General features: G+C 41.0%; 1 protein-coding gene across 3 annotated transcripts in view; it reads right to left on the bottom strand.

Moving 5' to 3' along the window:
- Window positions 1-14,569, bottom strand: part of LOC128856879 (broad-complex core protein isoforms 1/2/3/4/5) — a 93,153-nt gene extending 78,584 nt beyond the window's left edge. The window contains exon 1 of one of the 3 annotated variants that reach the window (XM_054092298.1): window positions 14,294-14,569. The gene's annotated coding sequence lies outside the window, so the exon portion shown is untranslated. The remainder of the gene's footprint in view (window positions 1-14,293) is intronic. The other 2 variants (XM_054092299.1, XM_054092297.1) reach the window with 2 other exon arrangements.
- Between the last annotated feature and the right edge of the window lie 2,340 nt (window positions 14,570-16,909).

Here is a 16,909-nt window from a genome sequence, read left to right as displayed (position 1 = left end):
GTGCGTTTTGTGCGCTTCATTTACTGGGCAATCTGCTTTGCTACGACTTGCTTTTTATATTCTTTGCTTATGTGTGCAATTGCGAAATTTGTTTTGTGGTCTTAATGGCGTTGTTGTTGCAGCACTTTGAATGTGCTATTGTTTTTGCTGCTGCAGCGGTAAGTAATTTTTTTGTTTATTGTTACAATTTGTTTTTCTGACCGCGTTATCAACTTTTGTCGCGCGCGCGCTTTGCTGTTCTCAGCAAAAACGCCATTTGGCAAGCATTTGCGGGCGCGCAGCGGGCGATTTACGCTGAAAGTGAAGTTACTAAGGACAGTGCAATAAAGGAGAGGTCATCTAGAGTGTTTCGCAAGTGAGCGTGGCTGTAATTAGTTTGCAAGCGTAGAGCGCAATGCGGCTTTTAGTTAAGTGCTACAAATTTGCTGATAAACTTTTGCAGTTCAATGTTCTTTCCCACACATACCTACAAGCGTGTATGAGGGAAGCTAACAAGGTACATATATTATTTCATTAATTGCAATAAAATACTTTTACCTCACAATTAACGCTTAGTGCTAAGCGTTGTATAACGCAATGCAATGAACTGTGCGATAGCGCGCACTACGGGTGCTGCTGGCTAACGCATCAAAAATTAAGTCATAACGCGTAAGCATTTATGGGCAGCAAACGCGGCGTAGGCTGTGCTGACGCAGTCTATGCAATGCTGCTTTCGCGCTCTCCCAATAAAACTCGTACGCACGCACACAGATGCGCGCGCCATTCCATTGCAATTTGTGCTGACTCGGCTGGCGATTGGTGGGCGGTTGTTAGATCGTCACAGGCGGTCGGGTGGGCGGCTGTGCTGTGGACTGCGCATTTAGCGACTTTCGCGATCCAGCGCCGCTGACGCCGTAATGCGCTCACACACACTCAGCGCCCACCATAACGGAGCGGAGCGCGGCGGGGCGGGGTACTGCAACGCGTCGATGTATGGGTGCGTTTTTGATGTAGATGTGTTTGTATGCCGCTTAGCGGCCAGCTTTAGCAGCACTCGTATTTTGCATTCTTATTTGTTCTGCTTTTGACTTTGCCATTTCAGTTTATTTGCATTTTTCCGCTTGTATACTCGCGTATATATTCTTAATATTTATTTCTGTTTATACATTTAATGTGTGCGTGTTGTTTTATTCTGTTTGTTTTTTTTTTTGCCTTTTTTGTTGTTTTGTTCTTTGCATTAGCATTTCTCATTGCGCCGAGGTGAAGAAACTTTTTGGGTTTAATAACATTCGACAAGGTTATTAGATAAAAAATAAAAATCATGAGCAGGAAGAGGCGAATGACAGCAGCGCGCTGCGATTGCGAGCGCGTATGCGAATGCGAATGCGAATACGAATGCAACTACCAGCATTTCGGTAATTCAACATTTTAGCGCTTTTTAGCTTTAGTTTAGCGAACTGTGCAGCATAGGGGGAGAGAGAGCGGTGATGATTGTTACAATCGTCCGTTGGCCTGTTTATTTCTTCCGCTCGTGGTCATTGCCACATAAATACTTGCCGTTCTAAGAGCTTTCAATCAAGTCGTTGATCTCATCACCATCTCCTCCCACCGCCCACAATCATCACTTTTCGTATTTCCTCATTTCGCCTGCAGCGTCACTTTTCTCCTATATTTTCAATGTCGATAAATTTCCAAAGCACTTAGCGCTGCAACTGAAACTGATACCGATACTGACATTTGTATTGTTGTTTTTGTAACTGCTGAGGTGAACGGTTGGTTTGTACGTTGAATTGTGCCCACGCGATATCGTTGCGTAGAATAGCCGCCACGAGTCGTTTTTGCAATCAAGAATTTCACTCACAATGCCATTGACTTGTCGGCGCATGCGCTGCGCGAGTTTAGAACTCTATTGATCTGCTCGGAACAGGGAGTGTTGTAAGATGCATCTTTTTGAATTGAGGGCGATGAAAGCTGATTCATGGGTTTTTGGGTAAACGAATTTTCAAAATCAGGTGATATGGAGTGAAGAGGTGAATATTTTCGTTTCACAAATACATTTTCTTTGGCGGGAGTGAAATTTTTGTAACATTCCAATATAGAACTGATAGATTTTTTGCTATAATTTAATATCTTAAGCTCTAGAGAGCAAGTGAGAAGGAATAAATAGAATTTTTTTTTTGGGGAATATATTTTTTTTTTTACTTCAAATTTGGCATAACGCATTTCTTATTCAGGTAGGCTTGTCTTTAGTGCCTAGAAAATTTACAAAATAAACTCAGTTATAGGTTATGTATAGAACTACTGCTTCTGGGAAATCTTAATTTTCTCAATAACTTGTATACGGTGGCGCAAAATTAATCACCCTATCGCAAGATTTTTTTTTTTTGGCAAATGACTTTCTTTTTTTATTTAGCAAAATTTGTCCAAAAACCAAATTGGAACGGATTCGCCGATCAGAATATGTAATATTAGTTTGGGGAGAAAGAAATCCCTTATTTTCTCGGTAGATGGCTGAAGTGATCGATATCTCGTGAATTATCGATTAAATTTTATGCTCATTGTCAAGGTGACATTTCACACTAAAACAATTATTTTGTTGTTTTTTGCTTGCTCCGTTCGGTTGTGAGTTGCAGGGTTTTAACCATGGAGGTCAAAAAAGAGAAAATTCGGTATGTTTTGCAATTTTTTTGAATGGTGAATGGTGTTTATGGTGCCGATATTGTAACAACGAATTACAAGTAATTTTGATTTCATCGATTCCGTTCAGGCATTTTTGATGTTAAAGATGCACCTCGCACAGGCAGGTCCGTCGTCCTAAATGTCGGTAAAATCAAGGAAATAATCGAAGTTCACCGACATGTTAGTAGTCGGTCCCAGGATCTCAAAATAGACCACGAAAAAATTACCATTTACGCAAAAGTAATGGATTCATTTTTTCTCCAAGCTAATATTTCTGACGCGTAACTTGTTTTTTTTTTAAATGTGCCAAATTTAAATTCATAACAAAGGCTTCCTAATCCGCCACTGAATTATTATTCCATTCCCGCTAAAAGGGGCACCAAAGAATGAATAAAAAAATTTCAATTAAATTACCCCAAATTCACTCCACGCGTTCGCATTAATGATCAAATATTGAATTTTCAAATAGTCGCTGCTCTACTTCCATAACAAAAAGAGTCGCGCATACACACACAAACAAAACAAAAAAAAATACTCGTAAATTCAACATTCCCTAAAAATTCTGCCAATTATTGTTGGTGCACAGGGGAAGCGTTTAAGTGAAGTGTGTAAAATTATAAGCGTGAAAAAATGAAAAAAAAAATAAAAAAGAGCTCCTCGTAAACCACAACAAAAGTGACACATTTCCCTTTATGTCATTACCTCATTACACTGCTTTTTACGGCAACTTCATTTACTGGGCCACCGATATTCGACACTTTACATACGTACATACACACACTCAAGCACACACTTACATACATTATGCATTAAGGTTTTATGTTTTCTTCGTTTGGCCTTTGCAACACACGGCTTTGTTCACTTTGGGGTGGGTTAGCGGCAAAGCGAAAGCGGAAAGCGGAAGGCGACGGAAGCGAGGGGTGGCGAATGTCATTGCTAAGTTGCAGCAATTATGTAAAATGAGACGCGATGACCGCATACCTTTATTTGCTGCGCCCAATCGCCCGCCGCCTTTCCTCCAACTGTTTATTCAACCAACTGCCCCACCAGCTGTTAGCTGGCTAGTCGAACGGCCGACTGTCCCTCCCGTTGGCTTTTCACGACTCCCGCCGAGGAATTCTTACTGCTGATGGTGGCAACAAGAGCTAATAAACACGCGCTGTGTCGTAGCCACTTCAGCAGCAACAACAACAACAACAACACCAACTTGCAATCGTCGTAATAGTGTGTGACGACACTCATGACCAACTGACTGACTGACTCAAAATGCAGTTGGAAAGTGCATAAAAATAAAACTGGCAATAAAACCAGAAAGACAATGAGGAGTATGCGAGTGCTATAGGAAGAAGAAATCAACTGCAATAAAACTAAACTGTAAGCAATGCCCTTTCGCAGGCATTTCGCTAGCGTAAACAGCGCAGTCAGCAGTGCAGCAGCAGCGCAAATCCAACCATCGAAGCCAATGTGGCAGCGCGGAGGAAAAGCGAAATCAGGCAATTCAATCAGCAATTTTCTAGTTGTTGCTCGTGCATTTGGTGCCTACAACTTTGCCATTCCCATAGCCCTCACTCGAAGTCAATACCGTTGGTTTTGCTGTGCAACCTACGAAGCTGCAGCAAAACAAAAGCGCAAAAAGGCAGTGGAGGAAGTGCAGCACAGAATGCGAGGCATACTACGGGAGCAGGAAGAACAGTTGAATAGAAGGTTTTCTATGTAGAGTCAATCAATTTGAAACTGTATGCATATGTATGTGTGTATGTAGGAAAGAGGCACTCGGCAGCCGATGCTGCCACTGATCAGGCACAGTGTAAAAAGTTGGATATGCGGCCACTTTAATCCTTTACCGCATAGGGGCACATAATAAATTTTGTTTCCAAATTAAATGTTATAAAATAGTTCAAAACTATTTTAAGCCCTCAAATGAATATTTGACAGTAATAAAGCGCAAAAAATTGTCCATGATTTTATGATCTTTTGAAATAACCTCACTTTTGTGTAAATGCGTGGAAAAGCAAAATTGAAGTGCGAGTGACTCAATTTCAAAAAACGATAACAGAGTAAAACTTAAGTACTTGTTGACAAAAAAAAACCTATTTTTATGAAGTCGATATATTCATATTTCTCCAAGTATAATAATTTTTTCCACTTTTCAACTGATTTCTATAGTTTTCTGTATTTTACAACTAGTTTTTGGTTCCGTAAAAAACACAAAATTTAAAACTTTTTCTTTATTTTGCTTTTAAAATGTCTTATTGATAGTTAAACAAAACTGTTTCCACATGAAACCCTTCTTTTTCAACGCTTTATTAAAGCACGCAGTAAAGGGTTAAATTAAAAAAAAAATCAAATTTCGACGTACATTTTAAGGAGTTGTGTGGGAGAAAGTTTTGTACACAACTTTTAATTCTTAATTTTTTTATTTTCTGGGTCAATTATTTGCAGTGAACATGGAGACTTATTAAAAAATGGTCCTAGACACGCTCCTTCAAGCGTTGCTATTAATTTCGTTTGAAGTTGGAAAATCTATTTTTGGGCATAAACACTAAAATAGCTTAAGGCCGGAATATGGCCCCACTATGACCAGAAAAAAATAAAATGAGCAAACAAGAAAAATCTTCAGTGGTGGAGAAATATATATTTTCCGCCAGCTACCCTGTTTTTCTTCTTCTGGTAGTTGTGGCGACCGCCGTAGCCGAATGGTTTGGTAAGTGACTACCGTTTGGGAGTACATAGGTTCGAATATCCGTGCATGAAAAAGCAAGATGATAGAACATTTTTTTTCTAATAGCGATTGCTCCCTGGCAAGCAATGGCAGACCTCCGAGAATATTTCTGCGATGAAAAAGCTTCTCATAAAACCCATTTGTTGTTCAGAGTCCGCTTAAAACTGGAAACTCTCTCCATATGCGGTGCAACATCAAGACGCACGCCACAAATAGGAGCTCCACTAAACACTTAACAGAAATGTATGCGCCAATTATTTTTTTATGGCATTCACAAATTTTACTAGCTCTGCTCTCTTGCTCTCGTGCAAATTTAGATTTTGCTGGCTGGCTTGCGAAAATGCGTCTCTGTGCGATTTGTGCGATTCGCGTAGCGGAGTTTCTGCCCTGATGCCTGGAACACCACCATCACTGGCAATGAAAATTTTCCACAAACACACGCACACACACACACACACAAACACTTGCGCTCCACCTCTATTCATTTCAAAACAAAAGCCACTACGGCGCCTATCAACACACAAAACAACGTTCGGTAAAAAGAGCTCTACGTGCGAGGCCCAGCAAGCAGCAGCTACTGCTGCCACCGCAATAGTTGCATGTGCATGTGATTTTTTGCAACTCGATGCAGCTAAGCAAATGCAGTCAGTCTTCGGCCCGATTGCCAGTGTGCTACATATACAAGCGCATCATTCTTGCAAATACGGGTATGTATGTGTGCATGTATGTGCATATGCATGCATGTATGTGTACGTGTTGCTATGGTGTGCATTGCAGCTGTGTGCGGCTAAATGTGGTTGGCCTTGGAAACCGTTTCCGAGAATACCAGCTCAGCCGCGCCGCAAATGCATTTGTGAGTGACTGCAGGAGATGGCGGCGTCGGCGACGCTGACAGCGCCAGCTACCATGCGCTTGTTGCATGCACAGTGTGTGATGCACTCAGGCACGTTTGGGTGTTTATGCGCATTCGTAGGCACTGCATTGGCGGCATACTTGCGTCTACTCACAAATATAGATATGCGCGTCCTTGAACGGCATTAATGGAGCTGCCACTGCCACTGCCACTGCCACTACTGCCGGTGCTGTCTTTGTAATTGCCTTGGCAGCGCACACTGCCACCGTAGCCACCATAGCTAGCGATAATGTGCACAGTGGCAACTGTTGTAGGGAATGTCTACCGGTTGGTTGGCGATTTGTTGCATTTAGTGGGCTATTGCGGCGCAACAGTTGTTCCAAACATCACATGCCACTCCACCACTCCAATAACAAACGTACGTCTGTCTATGTAAATATGTGCATGCGACACGAGTACAATATTTGCCGTTGTGTATTGGTGTGCAGCTCCACTTTTGTGCATTTGCCTGCCTAGCAGCCGCCCAGCCCTGCTCGCGTCGCTTTGTTTGTCTGCCGGACTTGTGCACAGTCGTGTTTTTGTGCATTTGCTGTGCCGTTCTATTAAATTCACAACCTAGTACGCCAGCATGTCCATCAATGTCGTTTAGCTTGGCGGCGCGGTGCGTCTTAGTGGCAAAACCAAGCTCGACGACATTTTAAACGAGTCAATTAGAGATCAAGGCCAACCCAACGGAAATGCCCTATGGGAATATATGGCGCACTGTGGCGTATTTATTACTCTGTTGGCTATCGCAAATTGCATGTGCGCATATGGGATGATGCGGGTGTGTGTGTGTGTGCATTGTGTGTGCCTGTCTGCCTTCCACACACAGTGTGGCATCTAAACTTCGCCGAAGCGCATATTTCTTTTAGTTTTCCTATTGCATGATCATACTTTTTTTTGTTTGTGTGCTTCCTTCTTAGTTTTTTTAAATCTTTTTCGCTGTAAATAGCAACTAATTGCGCTCACTTCCTTTTATTCAGGGTTTCGTGTGATCGAAGAAGCCATACATTTCCAACTATCTTTATGAAAAACACCGAAAATATACAAAACAAAAACAAGTAACACATCGAACACAAGCGAAAGCGTGTGAAGCGGCAGCGTAGCTCTATTGTGGGAGTGCTACTTAGACTCACTCACACACACACACGCGTAAACAATTGTTTTCTCATAATTTTTCTTAAAAATATCCCCCTAGTTTTTTCCACTCTTCAGCTAAAGTTAATTCATTATTGCTTGGTAGACTTTGCCGATCATCAATTGATCATTTTTTTCTTCATTTCCCTCCCTCGCTTGCCAACATTTGCCTTACCTCGTGAGACTGCAGTTTTTTGTTCGCTTTTGCATTTGTTGTTGTTGCTTTATAGTTTACGCACAAAGCTTCCTTCATTAATGTTTTCTCGTTTATTTAATATTTTCTTCCCTTTTGCTCCTTTTTGTTTTCATTTCGTATATCGATTTGTTTATTTTCTCGTCTGACACACAAAACCTTGAAAAATTATTAGCACCAACTACATTTGCAACTTGCATGTCGACACATACACATATGCAGGCATGTATGTATGTATGGGTGGGTATATGTTGATCATCAAGCCACATAAAGCTGTGTATGCGAACAATTTGTATACCTACACAAGCATATAAGTGCCTATGTAAGTAAGTCCATATGAGCAAATAAGTGCACGTTCATACATACATACATACATACAAAGAGTGTGCTTGCAATGCAATAAATGTATTACATTGAGTTTATGCAGGCTTCATAGTTGCGCACGCACACAGCCCTCGGCATGTGAATGACAGGCAATTCAAATGATCGCGAAATTTGCTAAGAGTAGAGATCGCATACCTAATAGGAACTGATTTGTTTATTTTTCACCAAAACACATTACAATAAAGAAACTCTAATTTTTTTATAAAAAAAGACACCTCAGTATGCGATAAATTTAATTACTACGGAATGGCGAATTTCATACGAGCAGTGATAAGTGGAGGATGGATGGTTCCAAATGTAGAAGTCAACGCAAGTGGGGAAAGTGATAAGTTTTGCTTCCTCTTTGTTTTTGCCAGAGTGTAATAATATTTAAGAAATTAATAGATAAGCGCAGGACTAGCACATTCTTTTTCTTGTTGATGATTGGCGCGATAACCGCTCAAGCGATTTTGGTCGAGTTTAACAAAGCGCGCCAGTCGTTCCTTTCTTGTGGTAACCGGCGCCAGTTGTTGCACACCAAGTGAAGCCAAGTCCTTCTTCATCTGATCTTTCCAACGCAGAGGAGGTCTTCCTCTTTCTCTGTCCCCACCAGTTGGTACCGCATCGAATGCTTTAAAAATCGCAGCGTATCCATTCCGATGACAGCCAACGTAGCCACTTGATCTTTATTTGCCGTAACTAATGCGCAAAGGTCCAACAATCTTCCTCATAATCTTTCTCTCAAACACTCCAAGGAACGGCTTATCGGTTGTTGTCATCGTTCAAGCTTTTGCGACATACGTTAGGACGGGCATGATGAGAGCCTTATAAGTGTTAGTTTTGTTCGTCGAGAGAGGACTTTACTACTCAATTGCTTGCTTAATCCAAAGTAGCATTTGTTGGCAAGAGAGATTATTCCTTGGATTTCAAGGCTGACATTTTTATTGGTGTTAATGATGGTTCCTAAATAAACCAAAGTCTCTTATAAAGTCGGAATCATAACTGTCAACAGTGACGTGGGCGCCGATACGCGACTGCGCCAACTCTTTGTTTGATGACAGGGGGTACTTCGTTTTGCTCTGGTTCACGACCAGACCCATCCAATTTGGAAAAGGCACAACTAACAGCGCAGTGATGTTAATATCATCGGCGTACGCCAGTAATTGTACACTCTTATAAAAAATTGTTCCTAAGCGATTAAATTCTGCTGCTCGCTCGATCTTTGCCAGCATCAGATTAAAGAAGTCACACGACAGCGAGTCACTCTGCCTGTAACCTTGTTTGTATCAAACGGCTCGGAAACGTCCTTCCCTATTCTGACGGCATATTGCGTGCCTTAGAAGAGGCCAACAGGCTGAACGGCTTGTTGAACCTCGCGAGAGCGTGCATTAAATAATCAAACAATATCTTCGACTCTAAATGCATTCACTGAACCCTAGAGGTCTAAGTGAGATCTTTTTACAGATCAGCCAGCACTGCCTAACCAACTGATTTCCAAATATTCTTACTCTGGGTAGAGATTTCTAATCCATACTCGTACCGGGAGAGAGTTGAATATGACGTGCTTTAGCCAATGAATTCAGATTAAGCAGTCCTAATGTTTTTAAACTCAGTCTTTCCCATTTTGCTCGAACAGACTTTCCTAATTGCTCTATCATATCTTTCAATAGAATAATAAAACTAAAAAAAAGTCTATACTGCTATTCATTCATTCACTTTATTACCCAACCCAGCTCAAGCTTAGGTTTATTAAGGGAATTGGATATGGATGAGGTACTTTAGGATGAGTAGAGCGCGCAAAAGACTTTGGTGGAAGGAGCAAACCTGATTCATTAATTACTTCTATTTTTCAGCCTTTTGTACTTCTTTCCTTGATAGCAGTTCTAGGAGGCAACCCCATGGCACTCTGCGCTCCTTATTCATCGTACTTGCTTTTCTACTGAATTCTAGTTGCTGTCCAAGTGCTGTGTGTTTATGCCTGCCATGCTTTCGATACCTGCTGATACCTGGGTTCGATCACTACTGCAGACATAGAATATTAAAAGATTTCTTCTAACAACATTCGCCTTTGGACAGGCAAATCAAGAGTTCTTGCACATTTCAGCCATGAAAAAGCTTCTCATAAAAAGTATCTGCCGCCAAACTTCAGCTCCCTCCCATCATGGAACTACATTAAGACGCTTCCCACTAACCGGCGTAGAAGCTTGGAACTTCCAAGAATGTATGCGCCGCTCAACTACTAAATTATCTTGCCGGTCTTCAGACAATACCACAACATCACAACAACGATTGCTTGCAGGGTTTCTATGCAAATAATGCAAACATTTGTCTATGCGTGTGTGTTTGTGCAACTAATAGAGTGGCTGACTTCTGCCGTTGTTGTGGCTGTTTAACGATAAAGCCGTCTCGCCTCGCAGCCGCCACTGTGCTTTGCTGCTGCACACACACCAACGTCGGACCAGCATTTATTTTCTTTTTTTTTGCACTTCTCGTTGGACGTCGTCGTGTACGTTTCCTTTCATGTTTACATACACACATGCACTCTCGCTAGTTCTGTGCTGGTTGCGTCTGGTCTATTCCGTGTGGAGCGCCTTTGTCCGTTGTTTGTGTGTTGCAACGATAGTGCGACATGGTAGCGATTTGTGTGAGTGTGCGATAGTGGCATTGTGGCATAGTGGCATTGGCAATGGCAATGGCTGTGGCTGTGGCTGGAGTGACTATATGCGTACGTACGCATGAAGTGCTGCGAATCGTCTGACATTTACAAACACACCTTCTACCCTTGCTTCTCTCGCCTCCCCTTTCTTCCATCCATTGACAACATTTATATCATTCGTGTGAATATTTTTTCACTCGCTGTTTTTCTATTTTTTATAGATACTATGTTTTCTGCTTTCGGTTTCACACTAACTATTATCATCCGCCGGTGTTCTTGCCGGTTCTTCTACTTTTTCGCTTGCCACTATGAATGTCTTGTGCTTTGGCATTTCTGCCATTTTTACGACTCCATTCAGCTGCAGCCGGCAGTGCAGCGGCAGTGGCGACGACTGTGGCAGAGGATGTAGTTGCCGCCGTTGCAGCAGGAATGCAGAAAAATGTGTTAGTGGAGTAGTGTCATTACGTCATTTATGGTGTTATATGTGCGAGTACTTGTCGCATTGTCATCTGGCCGGTCTGGGTCTGAATTTCTGGCTCAGTCTCGGTCTCGGTCTCGGTCTCGGTCTAAATGCCGGTATCCAACTGTGCCTCTATGTCTTTGCTGGCGGTGGTGGTGGCGGATGGAGGATGGACACCAGTGCTGCCTTTCGGTTTCGTTTGCAGTTTCGCTCCGGATCGCATGAGTAGGTTTGTCGTCATTGTTTCGTTGTTCTCCTTGCATCCGCCACTCCTTCAACGTTGTCAACATGTTGTTTGGGCTCTCGGTTGATTGCCTTGTACACGATTGTCTAAATATGCGGCACCGAGTAGGCAATCGTTGTTGCTGTGACTGACGTGCGGCAGTGCGGTTAATGTTGCATGCAGCAGCACAAACTAGTTGCACGTAGCGCAAATTGCTGGTGCGATTTTTGTATTAGGTGATTTTCCCGTTCTATGGTACACTTGCACATACAACTACCATAGTATGAGGCATGTAAGTACGTAGATATGGATGTATGCACGAATAGTATGAGCGCATAGTTTGTGCTGCTGATAATGCCGGAGCCTAGGCTACATAGGTGAATCCGGTTGTGCATTCGTGCGTGGCATTCAGGTTGATGTGAGTTGTATCTTATCGACTGGTGTGAAATGCGAATATGTGTGTATGTGCATAAGTGTGTGTTTATTACAGCAATCATTGTTGAATGGAAATATTTTTTTGTGTGGTGAGGCCGACGTCGTTGAGTTGTCGCAAACGAAAACGAAAGTAAGAACAACCGCACAATGTACGTATGTATGTATAGCTACATTTGTGTTTGTGTGTAGTTTGCACTCACATTTTTATTTTGTAGGCCATATTGCTGCAATTTCGTCTTTTTTCCAGACAGAAGACTTTTTGCCCTGCTTAGCGCTTGAATCAAAGGTTTTTCAAAATAATTTACTTTTATTTTCTTCTTTTTCTTTCGTTTTTCATTGCAAAAAGATACTGCGAAAATGAGTGATTTGGTTTGGCTGTGGAAATATTTCGAGGTATTAGGAGATTTTTTCGATTTTTGCTTGAAAAGTTCGGCTTGAAAAACTCGCCTTAGCACTGGAACTCTTACCCCTACAGTTTTAATCGCAACAGGTGCCGCTCTAAGTCAACTGATTTGAGTTTCATTTTTCTGTGATAGGTTGCCATATCTGTAATTAAGACTCCTACCGAAATTGGAGGTAATTTCTTAGCATTTGTAAAAGTTACGCCGTCTTGAGTAAATACCTCAGATTTGAATTTGCAACGAATTTCTATAAAATTTGCGCTGTAAATGGTTTCATTCGTGCAAAAGTCATAAAAATGTTCGGAAACTTTCCGCCAAATTTTCGGTGATACTCTAAAGATGGCAGCCGCATGCACGCTTAAAAACAGATCGTGAGTCCATCGAGGACGACAAACGTAGTGGCAGGCCCTCGGCATCGAAAACTGATGAAAACATCAATAAAGTGAAAGAAAAATGTATCAGTAACCGCAAATGAACCATTAGAGAGCTGGCTGAGAAATTAAATATTGCTCATGGATCCGTTGGAGTTAATGATTTGGGCTTGTGCCGTTTTGCTACAAAGTTGTTCCCAAAGGACTTGAATTTTGGGCAAAAAAGGGACTTCGTTGATATCGCCAAAGACACAATTTCCAAGGCTGAATCCGACCCAACATTCCTTAAACGCATCATCACTGGAGGCGAGACGTGGAGTTATGAGAACGACACGCAATTCAAACATCAGGCGAGGGAGTGGAGAGCGTCATATGAACCAAGACCAAAAAAAAGTACGTCGCATTCAGTCTTCACTCCAAAAAGAGAACGATGTTCACGGCTTTTATGGATTACAAATTTATTGTACGCAAAGAGTTTTTGCCGGAAGGTCAGAAAGTTAATAAAGACTATTATGTGAGCGTTATGAACCATTAACGTGAAGCAAGACGCCGAAAAAGAAACGATTTGTGGGAAAAGACCTAGTGGATTTTGCGCCATGATAACGCACCGCCGCACAGTGCCATCATTATATATTACTTGAATTTTTGACTAAGAACGCAACGAATACCATCCAAGAGCCATCAAATTCATCTGGTGTGACTCCCTGCGTTTTTTTTTTCTGTGTGATCGAGGTAAAAAACCACTAACAGCCGAAAGGAAGTAATGGAAAAATCGAAGTCGTATCTGAATCTGATTTATGTCGAAAATATATTTCCAGAAATGTTTCGAGAGCTGTATGAAACGCTAGCATAAGTGCTTTGCACTTGTTGGGGAGTATTTTGAAGGCAACCACTTCACTTTTGAGAAATAAACTTATATTTTGAAGTTTCTGAATATATTCCAGGAACCTTTTGATCAAAATGATATTTCTTCTAACCTCATTGTTAAGCTCATCTTGCTATTTTTATTGTTTCACTCACTTAGATACACATCTACAATTCTCAACATGCTTATGAAATAAATCACAGACATTTAATTTTAAAAAGGTTGCAGCAAAAAAGCTTTTACCTCCACACAAAACCATCAGCACACGGAACCATTACAAAGCTGAAATTAATTTCGCGCACTCCGCAATAGCAAGCGGCTACTCGATCGAAAATCTAACCACTTAATACACTTTTTGTCAAATTATTGCACGAACTGCTATCTGCGATTCTCATTGATTTCAGAAATCTGTGCGGCTTTCGAAGTCGCGCTTAGCTGAGAGGTAAAAAAAGATCCACTCACTTGCAGAATTTTGTGCTGCTCAGGCTATTTGCTGGTCCATATTTGATTGTCTCTTATTAAAATTATAACAATAACAACAACAAAATGCTAACTTTATTTAAAGTTAGAGGCACCAACTAGCAAGGCTTTTGGCTCTGAGCTAATCCTCGATGTTAAAACACACGCATTAAATTATGTGAGCATTGAATGAACTCCACCCTTTATCACATTTTTTTAAATATAGTTGCCTAAATTAATTTCAGTCCTAACTCCGTGATCCGGGCACGCTTTAGTTCGGTCGTTATAGTACTCCGCATGCCCTCGGCCCTCTCTCTGTGCGGATTACCGAGTTAGCACTGCATATTTTGTGTTAAATCAAATCAGCTTTTCAAAGTAAAAAATATTACCGAAGAAAAAAGTTATTATATTTCCCGAATTTCTATAAATCCATTATGATTTTTATATTTACTTACCCTCTGTGGAATCCTGAGTTTATTGCGGCTGACTTATATAAGTTTGTATGTATGGGTGTATTTGCGTATGTATTGCATTTAGGTAGATGTAAGAGCTATGGGCTTCTAAAAAGTTTAACAATCCGCTTGTGGTTTCTCGCAAGCAAAGACAACAATAAAAAACTAACAAGATCCTGAGTTGTTGCGTTGTAAAGCAAAAAAATTACAAAAACAAAATACTGAAGAAGCCTTCAAACGCTCCACACTATTCAAATTACTCGCTGCTCTGCATTGCGCTTCCGGTTTGCAATCGACTCCATTTACTAGAACGACTTTTGAATTTTCCGATCGAAAATCAATTTTGCGCTGGCCCTAATTCGGGCCCTAGATTGCACTTTCTTACTTGAAACTAGATAAACTGTATTTTTTTGAAAATGCTGCACCCAATAGCAATCAGTTCAAAATTCATTAGCCAACCGCCCAATTCGCCCCAGCGGCAAACGCCCGCTTCTGCGTGAGACAAAAGGCAGCGCAGTGACTAATTTACACTTTAATTATTCTATGGCAGTTTTTTATATATAAGTAGATGTATATTTTTTTCTTTTTTGGCGCTTTCGCTGCGTTTCCGTCGCTGATGTTGCTGCACGAAGTAAAAGTGTCGAACTGAGCACTGAATTCGCAACGAGCGAAGTTCGAGTCGAGTATCTGCAACGCAAAGCATCTACTGACTAACTGACTGACTGCTAGCCTGTGTGTTCCCCTTGCTAAATGGCAAATCGACTAACTGCGTTGGCTTCAAGTGGACGGACAAACGGACGAATGGACGGACATGCAAACGAAACAGCGAATGAATACATGAAAAGGAACGGCGTATAAGGGAATTAGGGAATGAGACAACCTGAAAGGGAGTGAGATCACAAAAAAGAAGTAAACTTAGTGAATAAAAAAAAATCGCGAATGCAAAGTAAAAGCCAAATGCATGATAAAAAGTGGCTGAAACAATCAGAAAGAGGCGAGCAAATAGGCTAGCACTTCAACGAAAGAGTGAGAAGTGGCAGCAAAACGAACAGAGAAAAAATCGAAAAAGCCACAGAAATGCGCTAGCGGATGGGGGTAGGGATGACTCAAATGTCCTTCTATTTGTTACGCGACGGCTAAAAGCGACGGACCTGACGACGCTGGCGATCGTCAAGCACTGCAAAATATCAGCTACAGCCACAACACTGCGATTTGGATCAGCTCGGTGCAGCACAAGGTGAAGCAGTGCGGGGTGTGCGGGGCAGAGAAGTTGCAGTGTGCGAGCAAACATGTAAAATGTAAAAAAGCACAAATCCAGAAGGAAGGCATACAAAACGAATGGTTGAGTAAAGATGTGTGAGTGATGAAATCTATGCACAAAGGAGATGTGATAAAAATAAAGTTTGCTATGGAACTTTTCGTTACATTCGCTCGTCGCAAGTCGTTGCCGTGGTAGTTGTAATTGAAGGGTGGCTGCTGAGCTGAGCTGATCAGTGTATCAGAATTTACTGCTGCCTGGCACATATTTTCTTTCATAATGCGATTTGTGGTAAGTACTTATGTACAGGCCTGTGTGCTGTTATGTCGCACGGAATAATTTGTAGAATTTCTGGCTATTTATTGGTTTAACGCTTCACTTATGAGCAAATTAAAAAATATTTAGTTGTACTTGCATAGGCGAGCCCATGGCTAGGGCGTGAATTGAGCGATTAAATAATCGAGAAATGCGTAATATTTGGCAGTGTCTTGTAAAATCGGAGCACCCTATAAAAATAGTGCTAACGAGTTCCTGTTCCTTCCTTGGGGAAGTTTATGGAAGCGGCAGTTTTAATAGACTTCCATTTTCTTACATCGTGAGCAGAATTGGCTCATTTCTTTGATTTAGACAAAATTAAATTAAATAAATGTAAATAGTTTCACGCTCTATAGGAATTTTTATTCCTAGTTTTTGAATTTAAATGTGAATATTTAACAGTAAAAAATCTGCTCATGCTTGCTTACCAATTAATAATTGGGATAATCTTCGTAGTTATTATAAGAAAAGGCAGAAATAGTTTCACGGTCATATATTCGGGAAAAAATCTTGAGTTCCTTGGCTCTAAATATTAGTTTGGAGAAAAAGAACTCCATTACTTTTGCATACAATTTTTGCGCAAATGGTCTTAAACTGTTTTATGGTCCATCTTTAGCTCCTAAGTAACTGTAATTTTATCGGTATCTTCGAAATTCTCCACATTTTCTTTCATATCAGAAATGCCTGAACAGAATCGACGAAACAAGAGTTGCATGTAACTAACTTTTGCAGTACCGGCATCATGAACAGTATTCACCACTTCAGCGGTCAGGCTTGCATTTTCGCCTTTGTCAAAGGAAAACTGTAAAATCTACCGAATTTTCTCTTAACTGACTTCCATTGTTAACACCCTATAACGCACAACTGAATGGAATAAAAAAAAAACAGCAAACGATTTTTTTTTAGAGAGAAATGTCACCTTGGCAACAGGCCAAGTTGTAAAGTTTATACATTTTTTGATCGATAATTAACGAGATCTCGATCACTAAGGCCATCTACCGAGAAAATAACGTATTTATTTTTCCCCAAGCTACACCAATGTTTCT

The sequence above is a fragment of the Anastrepha ludens genome, chromosome 3 (genome assembly GCF_028408465.1).
Source record: "Anastrepha ludens isolate Willacy chromosome 3, idAnaLude1.1, whole genome shotgun sequence".
NCBI classification, from domain to species: domain Eukaryota; kingdom Metazoa; phylum Arthropoda; class Insecta; order Diptera; family Tephritidae; genus Anastrepha; species Anastrepha ludens.
This window is presented reverse-complemented; position numbering and strand designations above follow the sequence as displayed.